The 13,622-nt window shown below is 41.1% G+C and overlaps 1 pseudogene; it reads right to left on the bottom strand.

The window, feature by feature from the left end:
• Positions 1 to 4,334: 4,334 nt before the first annotated feature.
• LOC148916633 (anthocyanin 5-aromatic acyltransferase-like) lies at positions 4,335 to 10,939 on the bottom strand (annotated as a pseudogene).
• Positions 10,940 to 13,622: the final 2,683 nt, after the last annotated feature.

Raw genomic sequence — 13,622 nt, 5'->3', positions numbered from 1 at the left:
GAATGGGGCGCAACGATCGTGGCCTTAGAGATAAATCTGTCGGGCTGCGACACGTCCGGTAAGGCTCAATGTCCTTGACCGTCTTGGGTATCGTCATGTCCAAGATAGCCTGGATCTTCTCTGGGTTGGCCTCAATACCTCTTTGGCTGATCATGAAGCCAAGGAATTTGCCGGAGGCCACCCCGAATGCACACTTGGTGGGGTTGAGCCACATCCTATACTGTTTCAAAATGGTGAACGTGGCAGAGAGGTTGGGGATGTGCTGGTCAGCAGTGCGACTCTTGACCAGCATGTCATCAACATAAACCTCCATGGTGTTGCCAATGAGTGGAGCGAAGATGCTGTTCACCAGACGCTGATATGTAGCCCCGGCGTTCTTGAGGCCGAATGGCATTACTTTGTAGCAGTAAAGGCCACGGTCGGTGATGAAGGATGTATGAGCTTGGTCCTCAGGATGCATGAAGATCTGGTTGTACCCTGAGTAAGCATCCATGAAGCTGAGAAGGGCTTGGCCGGCTGTGGCGTCAACTAGCTGGTCAATGCGAGGTAGGGGAAAACTATCCTTTGGGCAGGCCCGGTTGAGATTTGTGTAATCTACGCACATGCGCCAACCCTTCCTTGGTTTACGTACCATTACCACATTGGCTAGCCAGGTGGGATAATCCACCTCCTTGATGAATCCAATGGTGTTCAGCTTATCCACCTCCGCCTTCATGGCCTCATACCGCTCTGGATCATAAGCACGCCGCTTCGCCGAACGGGTCGGACGGCAGGATTAATGCTTAGCCTATGGGAGATGACGTCAGGTGATATGCCCGGCATATCGTTGTAAGACCAAGCAAAGACTTCAGAGTTGAGGCGGAGGAAGGCAATAAGATCAGAGCGAAGCTCTTGTGAGAGGGAGGTGCCGATCCTGACCTGTCGATCCGGGATATTCTCATGGAGAGTGACCAATTCGAGGTCCTCCACAGTTCGGCCTGTTGGGTGGCGATTCCTCCCGGGTCCTCTGGGCGCTCGTGCCGGCTCGAGGTGGGGCTAGGGCCTGGGTGACCGCTAGGGCCTCACCCCTATGTTGGCGATTAGTAGACTTTACTGCCGAAGCATAGCAACCGGGCGCCAAGTTGATCACCGCGCACAGTGCCCGTGCCATGAGGGGTAGGAAATTTCAACAGAACATATGTGTGGAAATGAAAACCTTCATCCGGGCCATGGCGGGCGTCCCAGATAACGTTGTAGGTGTAGGGCGTCAATGATAAGGAAGGGAGTGGTGACCGTCTTCCTCCGGTGCCGCTCCAATAGAGATAGGGAGATGAATGCTCCCGATAGGCTGGACCACATCACCCAAAAGCTCACGGGGTGTGACGCTTGGTCAAGCAAATGAGACGGGACACGGAGCTCATTGAAGGCATCAGCAAACATCACACTGACTGAGCTGCCGGTGTCTACCAATATGCGCCCAACGTCAAAGTTAGATATGTCGGCGCGGATAATGATTGGGTCATCATGAGGGAGGATAACGCCGCGCTCCTCCTCCTCGGAGAAGGTAATGGAGTCCCAGCCTGTTTTTGTGTCTTCGGCAAGCGTCCCCGCCGATCTTGAAGACCAGTGCGCATAGGTAGAGCGGACATAATGTTTGATGGAGTTGTTGGAGGTGCCAGCCATGGTTGGGCCACCACTAATGGTTGAGATCATGTTGATCTGCCGTTGGTGAGGGTTAGGTGGGAGGTTGTGCACGTATTTATCCAGCTTCCCCTCGCGAATAAGTCCCTCAATGATGTTGCGCAAGGCAACACAAGATTCGGTATCATGGCCACCGAACTGATGAAAGCGACAGAAGACTCCTGTGTTAGGCATAGGCTTGCTGCCTGGTCTCCGGGGTGGAGGCTGAGGTATGATAGGTGCCTCGTGGACTAGGACATTCTCATAGGTAGTGTTGAGGGTGGTGAAGACCTCGAACCTGGGTTTGGGTGAAAATGGGAGTGGGGCCCGGTCACTTGTCCTGGAAGGGTTGCTTCCACTAGACTGGTGGTGGTTCCCATGTTTGCCCCGCTTGTTATTGTTGAAGGTATGCTGGTAGCTATCCTTCCTCTTGGGGTGCTAGGCATCCTGGGTGCTTGGTGCAGGGGCAGAATGTTGGGGTGGAGCTGGGATGGGTACCGAAGCGGTGGAGGATCGCAAAAGGATTATGTGCCGGGATGGTGGGCTACGCTTGGAGTTGAAGTACTCACCTTGGCATGAATCGCTGCTGCGCTTCATCACCGGCGTATGTGTTCCAAGGGTTGCTTTGTGGACCGTACAAGTTAGACTCTCGAGGCCACTCTTGAAAGCACCAAGGCGGCACGATCATCGATATCCGGCAGCGGAGTATTCGTGGCTGAACACGCTGCGTACTCGAAGGGGTTCGTCTTCACCTGTCTAAGCATGTATAGGTCGTCCGCGGAGTAGAGGCGATCGGTTTGGATCATGAAATGGTCCAGAAGGCTGCTTGCATCACAATGTGTTGATGGTGCGAGGTTCACCAGAAACCGATTCAGGCCGCGCCGAGAGTGGAGGAAGATGAGACACATGCCTCGCTGAGGCCCTTGCACCCTGCAGGCGGAAAGAATGTATGTGGGTGAGAGGATCCTCCGTGCTGTAGAAGGCGATGCGGAGTGGCTGGATGTCCTTCTCCTGGTGGTAATTAAGGATGCGTTCGGTAAAGGGCCCAGGTCGTGGCTTTGCCCAGAGAGGTTGGTGGTTGCGCTGATGTTCGCTCTCCAGACGCCGGACTTTCTCGAAGAGAAGCCTCATTGCCGGGTCGGTATGAGGAGAATCTCGGGTGCTTTGGAGGTCCGGTGTGTGGGTGGCCATGGGCCGGGTAGAATTCTTCGAACGTCTCGGTGTGATAAGACTCGTAGTCGTCTGAGTAATCCTGTCCCCAATTCTCCGAGTCCCCTATACCTTCTCCAAGAGGTAGTTGGGTAGGCTTTGGCGGAGGGCCCAGGTGTTTCATCTTTGGGTCTTGGAGATTAACAGAGATAAGATGGGGTTCCGTTTGACGATCCAGGATACGGTCCCTACAATCCCTGTAGACCTTTGTTGGTTCATGAGGCCGGTTCCTTGGTGGGGAGATGCGGAGAAGTCGCGACTTGGTCGTTTCGACAGAGGGGGCCCTTACCCTTCTGGGCCTAGGTGGGTTGGGACATTGTGGTGGGAGTGCTCGGCTGATTTGGCTGTACGCTCAGTACAGGTAGGGCTGCGTTAGGGAGCCTTGGGTCGATTCATCTCGATTACTCTTGGTGCGGTAGTCATGTTCGAGCTCGACGTTCTTAGCATGAAGATGGTCATATTTCTCGAGACATCCACGTGACATCTGGCGCGGAGGCTCTCGATTCTGCACGAGATTGGCATCTGAAGGTCTTCTGGGAGGTACCCCATGGGGATATGGTGCTGAGTCCTGGCTATCCTCGAGGCATAGCTGAGTGTGGAGTGAAGAAGAGGCGACGGGCGGATAGGAGAAGGAGCCAGGGGTAGAGAAAAAATGGGATTCAAGTATCGTATTCCCACAGACGGCGCCAAACTGTGATGCTCTTTTTGGAGAGGGTCAACTTAGAGAAAAAGGGATTGCCTTCAGCAGGGAAAGGGTCCGGGCCTTCAATAAAGGCTAGCTGCAGAAGACAAAATAGAAGCGATCGTCAAGCTCCGGCACCGGTGTGGTGCCGGCCGAAGGCTCTCCGATGCTTAAGTCGGCTAAGAAGGGTAACTTTGCAGAGTAATAGTAAAAGGCAGAAAAGTAGTTACCCTCTTACTAGGTACTGTTCCCTTTTTATAGGGAAGTGAAAGTGGGAGGTTGGTGTAGATTTCCGATGTGGGACTCTGTGCAAGTTGCCGCGGTGGTGACACGTGTCATGAGAATTAGGTTTAACAGTTTGTGAGCTTTGGCAGTCGGGAGTTTCGGCAGGTGCTTGGCACCTCGGAAGAGTGTCTTCCTTCGGCAGGAGAGAAGGCGTGTCTGCCTTGGTGATAGTTGTTTTGAGACTGGATATGCTCGGTTGATTATGGTGTAAACAAAAAGAAAAAAATTAAAGGGTCATGCTAGGGAGACCAACTTTATATACCAACTCGTGTACTATCTCTTTAATAGAGGTGAAGCCCACCAATACAATGAGTCCCACGCTCTATTAGAGAGATGATACACAAGTTAATATCTAAAGTTGGTCTCCCTAGCATATTAAATTCATTGGCCCCATTTTAATAGTTCACCTCACGCCCCAATAACCATAAATTGACAAATCAAAAGAAAAGAACAAGAGTCTCAATAATTATATACACACACCTACAATACAAAGATGAAGTCAGGAAAAAGCACCCATTTGAGGCTTTGGTAGGACCAAGCCAACCTCAATCCCACCCAATATGTCTCTACTCTCAGTGAGTGAAATACCCCATCCAAAATCTGTCTCATAAAAATCCCACCTTAGGTGACCCGAAAACCATAACATGAAGCTCCGACCCAAACATCACCTCCCACTCCGATATCCACTTCTCTGCCCCTCCCAAAATTTCCTTGTGTAGTGATGAGTCGATTTTATATTATATATTTAACCTCATTCTTAGTATATTTTGGTTAATATTTTGGAAGAATTTTGATACTTTGAATTATATTTCCAATATAGGATTTTCGACTCTCTCTGGAGCAAAACATAATCAAATGGACGAATTTTGGAGTAATTCTAGTTGGAGGACGTACGTGAGTCACTTAGCTTGATCGTATCAAAATATCAGACTTTTCCACCAAGGGATGATTTCTTGGCGAATAAATGAAGGAGCAGTGTGCTATGCTGGAATAGTGACGTTTTGGGCTTTTATTGCGTTTTTGGAGCCCAAGATGACCTCGGATGGGTTCGTGGCCTTCTGGAGAAGTGTTCGGAATATTTTTATCTTTAAAACGAGCTATCTTGGGCCAGATTAGGGGGAGATTTGAGACTAAAACGTGGCTGGGCAGATTATGGGAAGATTCTCCTAATCCAATTTGGATTTTATTTCCTAGTCTTACTTTACTTTAACTTAGTTTCCTTGTGGGGATTGAGTAGCTAGGTTTTAGGAGGTATTTAAGCTCCTTTTCACAGAACTTTGGGGAGCTTCTTTTTAGAACTTCTTTTTGGCTTTGGGAGCAATTGCTAGGGTTTTGGATTTTCGCTACTTTCAGGTGTTTTCATTCTTATTCATTCGAATGATATTTTCTTGGATTTCAATTATGATTATGTGTAACTAATTCCTTTTGCTAGGGCGAGGCCGTAAGCCTAGCATGAATATGTAATTTTATTAATTTGCTTAAGAATGGTTACTTGTTTGCTTTGAATTATTAATCACTGTGTTTAAAACTATCTATCTATTTTAATGACTGATCACCATTAGGATATGTAGACAAGTAATTTGATGCAATTTCTGTTGGAACATCACCCTGAAATTGAGGAGTGCTTCTTGTGATTAGTAATTGTAAGTTCACTTAAGGCGAACATCACGCTCTTAAGGGTTGCATGGTTTTTCAAAGGGTTTTCACAAAACTTAATGAGTCTTGCATGTTTATATTTGATCTGAACATCACAGACGGATTGCATGTTAGATATACGTTTTCGCTTGAACATCACAAGGAAAATATGTATTAGGAAAACCTAACCTTCAAAGCATATATGTGGAAATTCATAAGTAGTTGATAGAATTGCATAGGATTGCGACGGTGTTGGCTAAACCCTAGTTTTCTCTAAATTGTTAGTCTTTAAAAAGAAATCGTTTTTCTTCTTTGCCGTTTTTATTTCCCAACTTTCAGATTTCTTTTATTGTTAGTTTAATCCTTTCAAATTCATAAACTTCAAATCTTTGATAAAATCTATTTTAGTTATTAATTAAGAGTTAGTTTAATTACAGATTAGTCAAACAATCTTTGGGGACAACGACCTTGCATGAGCATTTATACTACAATTACCTTGTATTCTTGCAAGTATTTTCAGTGATTTTAACCCTGTTTGCGCAGGTACAAAAAATCCTATCATGTAGCTTCTTAATAGTATTTCCAATTGCCCTTGCCGCAACAACAATTCAATTTTCCCCCAACAAGTCCTTCCTCACCTCCATTGACCGGCCAAACCCGACGCAATTACCAATATATGTAGGCGGTACTGGATGATCCATAAGGGTTAACCTGCCCGCAATAAACCCAAAATAATTCGGATCTTCACCACGCCAAATTTTGTGATTAAGATAATTTTCTTGGATTTTGACCAAACAAACCCACAGAAATGCACATGTTGGGACATAACAAATGGCGATAAATGTACCTGATGTGCCTCATTTCCCTTGTTGCATAAAGCAATAATCCAGTTCTTGATGCCCTCCATTTGGGCCAAGTCCACCAAAAAAGTGGCCCTATTGAAGATATGGAAAGATTACAAAATATATTGTACATTATTTGTTACCTTGTATAGGAATAGTCAACTTCTCTGTTAAGGCTTGTACAAATTAGTGCCTTTAGCTTAGGATTTAAATTACCTTCCTTAGGTAGTCTTATTGGCTTTATATATTGGCCTTCTTCTATATTGCAAACATACAAAATATACGAGATATTATTTTACATGGTATCAGAGCTTACACTGGTCTCTGTTAAAACCCTAAACCTCCTTTCAAGCCTCTCTTCACCCTACAATCACTATATCTCCTGACCAGTCAGTCATGGCTGCCAATCAATCATCATCTCAGAAGCCTTTTTATCATTGCAATTTTTGCAAACTTGATGGTCACTCTCAATCATGCTGCCGGAAAAATCCTGACATAAACTCTTATATGCTTTGTAAGTTTTGTGATGTTGCGGGGCACACTGAATCTCATTGTCAGAAGAAGAACATGTATTCTTCTTCAAGTACTGCTTCTACTGGTTCCTTTGCTGCTATGACCACCAACACATTGGCTGCACCATCGCTGATTTCAGAACAATATAGTCAGCTTATTGCCTTGTTACCCTATGGTAAAAATAATTCAGTAGCCAATCTGGCAGGTAACCCATTATGTTTTAATTTATCATTCAATATTGGTTCTTGGATCATCAATTCCGGTGCCACAGATCATATGGTTTCCAATGCTAATTTTTTAGAAAGCATGACCACACTTAACACCGCACCCATCAAATTGCCAACAGGACAAACATCCAACATCACTCATATTGGCTCTGCCACACCTTTACCATCCTTGCCTCTAAAAAATGTTTTGCTAGTTCCCAATTTTCGATTCAATCTTTTGTCTGTTAGCAAAATCACTAAACTACTTAATTGCTTCATTACCTTTTATTCTGATCATTGTGTTTTGCAGGACTTGAGTTCGAAGAGGTTTATTAGTAAGGGCAAGGAATGTGGTGGTCTTTATTACCTAGCCCCCGATGTGCCTTCCATTGCTAATTCCTCTGTCTCTTCCCCAAATTTTAGTCTGTGGCATTGGCGCTTAGGACATCCATCCAAGTGTACTCTTCCTTATTTACAAAGTTTGAATTCAAAATTTTCTTTTGATAATAATCATGCTTGCACTATTTGCCCTTTGGCTAAACATTGTCGGCTTTCTGTTCCTTTAAGCACTATATCAACAAATGCTTGCTTCGATTTAATACATTTTGATGTTTGGGGACCTTATTCTATTTCTTCAATTTCTGGTGCTAAATATTTTTTAACCGTAGTTGATGATTTTTCTCGTAGTACTTGACTTTATTTAATGCAGCATAAATTAGAAGTTAATACCTACCTACCACATTTTTTTGCTATGGTCAAAACACAATTTAATTGTTCTATTCGTCAAGTTCGTACTGACAATGGAACTGAATTTTTTAATCACACATTGAACCAATATTTTTCTTCACTTGGTGTCATTCATCAACATAGTTGTGTGGCAACACCACAACAAAATGGTGTCGTCGAAAGAAAAAATCGTCATCTTTTAAATATTGCTCCTTCCCTTCATTTTCAATCAAATTTACTTGTTTCTTTTTGGGGTGATTGTGTTCTTATTGCTTCTTATCTAATTAATCGTTTACCCACCAAAATCTTACATGGGAAAACACCTTATGAAATTCTTTTCAACAAAGCACCTTCTTATACCCACATACAAATTTTTGGTTGTCTTTGTTATGGTCATAACTTGTGTCCCCATTCTCATAAATTTGATAAAAGAGCAAAACCATGTATCTTTATTGGTTATCCACCTTTTCAAAAGGCTTATAAAATATATGATCATGAAACAAAGAAAATTTACACTACTAGAGATGTCACTTTTTACGAAACTATTTTTCCTTATAATTTATCACAAAATAACCACACTTTAACTGGTGTTTTACCCATTCCTGCAACAGATTTTGAACATTCCCACCTTCCTTTAGCTTCCGCTCAACCACTTACCTCACCAGATTTATCTAACCCAGAAACACAAGCCACTCCAGACACTAACACGTCTCCCTCTACTCCACCCACCAACATACCTTCTTCTCCCTCACCCACCAACATACATTCTTCTCCACCAACCAACTTACTTTCTTCTCTCCCATCTCTTTTGCCTCCATCTCCCACCGAAACACCTACACCAGCCATCACAAATTCCAATACTTCCTCTGCCATTATAGCACCTCCCTCATCTCCTCCTCCTCATAGTCGCAAACCACCTGGTTACCTTAATGATTATCACTGCTACCAATCTCAAGCAACCTTTTACATTCAGGTCAACAAGGCACCAGGTACCCTTGATCCCATTATTTATCTTATGACAAATTCTCTATTAAACATCAAAGTTTTCTTGCTTTTATTACTACCATTGTTGAGCCTAACACTTTTGATGAAGCCACTAAATATCCTGAATGGCGTAAAGCTATGCAAAGTGAACTTGCTGCCTTGGAAGCTAATCATACATGGACCCTCATGGCCTTGCCTGCTCATAAAAAAAGCCATTGGCTGCAAGTGGGTCTATAAAATAAAATGACATTCTAATGGCACTATTGAACGATGCAAAGCTCACCTCGTCGCCAAGGGATATACACAAATGGAAGGGATTGATTATCATGAAACTTTTTCTCTTGTTGCCAAGCTTACCACTGTTCATGTTTTGTTATCTTTGGCCGCGGCCAAGGGTTGGTGTCTTCAACAATTAGACGTCAACAATGCCTTTCTTCATGGTGATTTACATGAAGAGGTTTACATGCAGCTCCCTCCAGGTTATCACGGCAAGGGGGGAAATATGGTGTGTCGTCTTAACAAATCACTTTATGGATTAAAGCAAGCTTCTCGATGTTGGTTTGCAAAATTCTCCAAAGCATTACTTGATGCGGGATTTACTCAATCTAAAGTAGATTACTCCCTTTTCTATCATCACAAAGGTAAGTCATCAATTTTCTTGCTTGTATATGTTGACGATATTATTATTACAGGTACCGATGCTGCTACCATATCAATTATCAAGAATTTGTTGCATCAACGTTTTCATTTAAAAGACCTTGGTGATTTAAAATACTTCCTTGGGATAGAAGTGTCTCGTTCTTCAAAGGGATTGTATTTGAGCCAACGGAAGTATGCACTTGACATTTTGAAAGACTCAGGTCTTATTGGTGCACGTCCTACTTTCTTCCCCATGGAACAAAATCTCAAGTTAAACAATGAAGATGGAGAACTATTACATAATCCAGAAACCTATAGAAGATTGGTGGGTCGCTTGATATATCTCACCATCACCAGGCCAAACATTGTTCATACAGTTCATATTTTGAGCCAATTCATGCAAAGCTCCCGTACAACTCATAAAGATGTTGTAGATCGATTATTACATTATTTGAAAGGGACTCTAGGTCAAGGGATTCTGTTATCATCTTCTAATAATTTTCAATTAAGAGCCTACGACTGTGATTCTAATTGGGCTAGCTGTCCAATGACAAGGAGGTCGACTATAGGTTACTTTGTACTTCTTGGAGAAAGTCCTATCTCATGGAAAATAAAGAAGCAAGATACTATATCACGCTCATCAGCTGAAGCAGAATATAGAGCGATGGCTATGGCAACTTGTGAACTCCAATGGTTATGATATTTACTTTATGATCTTGGTTTGTCACACACCACACCAAGCTTCATTGTGACAACCAAGCTGCTTTATACATAGCAGCTAATCCAGTATATCACGAGTGCACCAAGCATATTGAGATCGATTGTCATGTTGTTCGAGAGAAGATTCAAAATGGTTCTTTACGTACTACCTATATTCCTTCAAAGGAGCAACTCGTAGATGTCTTTACCAAGTCTTTAGGTAAAGATCAATTCCAACGACTCAAAAACAAGCTGGGTATTCTTGATCTCCATACTCCAGCGTGAGGGGGAATATTGAAGATATGGAAAGATTGCAAAACATATTTTACATTATTTGTTACCTTGTATAGGAATAGTCAACTTCTCTGTCAAGGCTTGTACAAATTAGTGCCTTTAACTTAGGATTTAAATTACCTTCCTTAGGTAGTCTTATTGGCTTTATATATTGGCCTTCTTCTGTATTGCAAACATACAAAATATACGAGATATTATTTTACAGGCCCTAACCGCGTTCGTTGAATGTCCATTATTAAAACTAGGACCAAGAAGAAGCCAGCCTTGTGAAGAAATTCGCTTCCACGACTCCGTCAAGAAGATGGCCTCCAACCCATATGGATCAACAATAGCCGTACGATCATAAGACAGCCTGCATAATAAAATTGTGATTGGCTTGACGTGCATGACTAAAGAATATTTTACTCAACTACGTGACCGCCAGGGTGTGGACGGCTGACAAGTTATTGTATGGCAGCTAACTATAGGTCTTAGAAATAAAAAATAAAAAATAATAATTGATATGAAAACGATTACATGATATTGTATTGTATTAGTAATTTAATAAAAATAGAGATTAATATGAAAGTAGATATTATTGCTGTTCACGTAAAGCACCCATCCACTTGGAAACAATAGACAAGGAGAAAGAATTGTTTATTTCTCATAGTGGACAACACTGTTTTCTTTCAAAATTTGACTCAGATTGAATAATGGGCTTTTGAAATACTAATGTTTTCAATGATATTTTTGGCTATTTATATTCCTTACATCTTAAATAAGCAAACACGATTTTATGAGATTCTAGTATAAAGTATACATTGACTTATTGAAGTATTAATATTGCTATAAATTGTATCTTATACGAAAATTGGATTTTTATATTTTGATTTAAGGCCAGTTTGGCATTGTTGTCTGTGAAAATAATCGCCGATTTGTGAGAGAAATCAATGTGAGATAAAGCGATTTAGGCGTTTGGTAGAATTTTTGTTAAAAGTGTTGTTGGTATTGATTTTACGCATAATCAAAAAATGATTGCCGCATAATCATTAAACCCAGATCTTTGAAACTGATTCATGCATAATCGAGAAAATGAAAGCACCTCATTACTTTCCTTATAGCTTTCTCTCACAGCAATTTTTAACAATAAGTGATTTTCTCACAGTTTACCAAACAGGTTGTGCTTCTCAAAATTTTTAAAAAATCACTTATTACCCCAAATAAGCAATGCCAAACAGGCACTTAGATCAAATTATAAGGCAAAGTTGTTTGTATGGACTATTGTAATTCATTTATGCCAAGATCTGGACAAGAAAGAAAGGGAGAAAATAATTTGATTACAAATGATTCCTTGCATGTAGTCATTTTAAATCAATTTCAAATGTACGACATGTAGTTATTTTAAATATAATTTGGTTCTTGTTATTGTAGCAAATTTAGATTGTTCAAATCATCTCTGTAATAGCAGTTCTACATTGGCACTTGTATTGAATCTGTCTTGCAGACTAAGCCAAATCTCTCTGCAGGTCTTACTGCCAATGAATGATGTAAGAGATTCATGAAAGCACGATAATATATATATTGTGCATCTAACAAAAAAAGTTGTATAATGAATTTATTTTTCGTAATTTCATTTTTCAAATTGAATGTAGCTTTTGTGGAACATGAACCTGAAAACAAATTGAATGTATATTTTCCAATTTATTTTGTTTTGGTGCACTTTATCATTATTTCAAGTCTCACTTAATTAGTTCCTACTACTGGTTTTACATGAAAAGTTGGTGGTTTGCTGCTCTCTTTGGTTAAATGGTGCCAGCAATTACCTGTTGGCCATACTCTGTTTAAAAGCCTTGTATAAAAGAGTTTCTGGCTTTCTTCTAGTGCTGAATGTCAGACTAAATGAATTCAAACGCGAAAAAGCCTTGTATAAAACCATTTACACCTGAACTGAGGGTAAAAGAAAAAGTGGCTTGAAATAAATGAAATGAAATGTTTGAAATAAATTATAAATAAAATATGAAGTTTAGTGGCAATGATGTAAAAACATAAAAATACTACTCTTATATCCTACTAGTCATTTAAATTTGAAATTGGGTTTTACACATAGATTTATAGAGTAATGGGTATATGTCTAGGAAATAGAAAATGTAGGGATCTATATTGGACAAGCCCATACTAAGAAAAAGTGGCTTTTTTTCTTTTGAAAGCAAATGGCTTTTTTTTTTCTTTTTGCTTTTTTGAATTACAGTGATTATGGAGGGGGTAACTTTTTCCTCGGATTCGAACGATGACCAGTGGGGAAGGAGAAGGGGGAGGGACCTCACCGACAATTTCTCAGAAACTCTGACGACACCGTCCCCATCGCCATGTGAAGGCACAGAAAAGTAATATGGCCTGGCCATGCGGTGCCAAAACAAAGTTGGAATGCACTTTCAAAAGGCTACAACACAGACAAAAAAAGCTGGCATGCATATGCAGCACAAGACAACGACCCATGCGGAAAGACTTGTTGTGGCACTGTGTGATTTGATGCATGTTTCCTCTTTCCTCTGTCCAATTATTAATACTCTTGCTCCACTTGCTGTTCCACACCAAACAACTCTATCAACTTTCGTCAAGAATACTCTTTTCCTTTCTCCAATTGCTATTTATGGAATTTGGAGTAATTATCCAGATTTCCGATTAGATTTTTGTCGACGTGGCATCTCTTATCTTCATCTTCAAATGTCAATAAATAAAGTATTTTCGATTCAATATCTCACAATTTCATCTGTGTATTTTTGTAAGATGTGTTCCCAAAGCCCAGTGCTTTTTTGGATAATATTTTTGTGAGTGTGGAAAGTTGATAACAAGTAGAGAATGTGATAGAATTTGTAAAAAATGTGGAATGAAATGATGGGGAAAATTTTTGAAGAAATTTTAAGGTATTTAAAGACATATTTTAGAATTTTGATTACTTACTCGTTTATTTAGTTTTACTTATACAAAATAGTCTTTCGTATGTGAAACAGTAGCTAAACCTAAAAGATTTTTATTTTGTATTTTTAGTTGGGATGTTCCACTTCCACACTTAACGGATCTTAGCTTAAATGAGTATACATATATAATGGTCTCTTTTTGGTGTTTTACATTAGTTTTGTCTCTATTTCTTTAATCTTTATGCATCATTTCATTGTGAAGCATTTCTTCATTAAGTATTTGCTATTCCCTAGTCCCTACCTACAACCACATTGGTTTTGGGCATTTTGGCGTAAGTGCAAAGTAATAATT

Source organism: Prunus mume, linkage group LG5, assembly GCF_029339155.1.
Source record: "Prunus mume cultivar Tortuosa linkage group LG5, ASM2933915v1, whole genome shotgun sequence".
Lineage (NCBI taxonomy): Eukaryota > Viridiplantae > Streptophyta > Magnoliopsida > Rosales > Rosaceae > Prunus > Prunus mume.
Note: the sequence above shows the minus strand (reverse complement) of the source record. Positions and strands in the feature narration are given on the sequence as shown.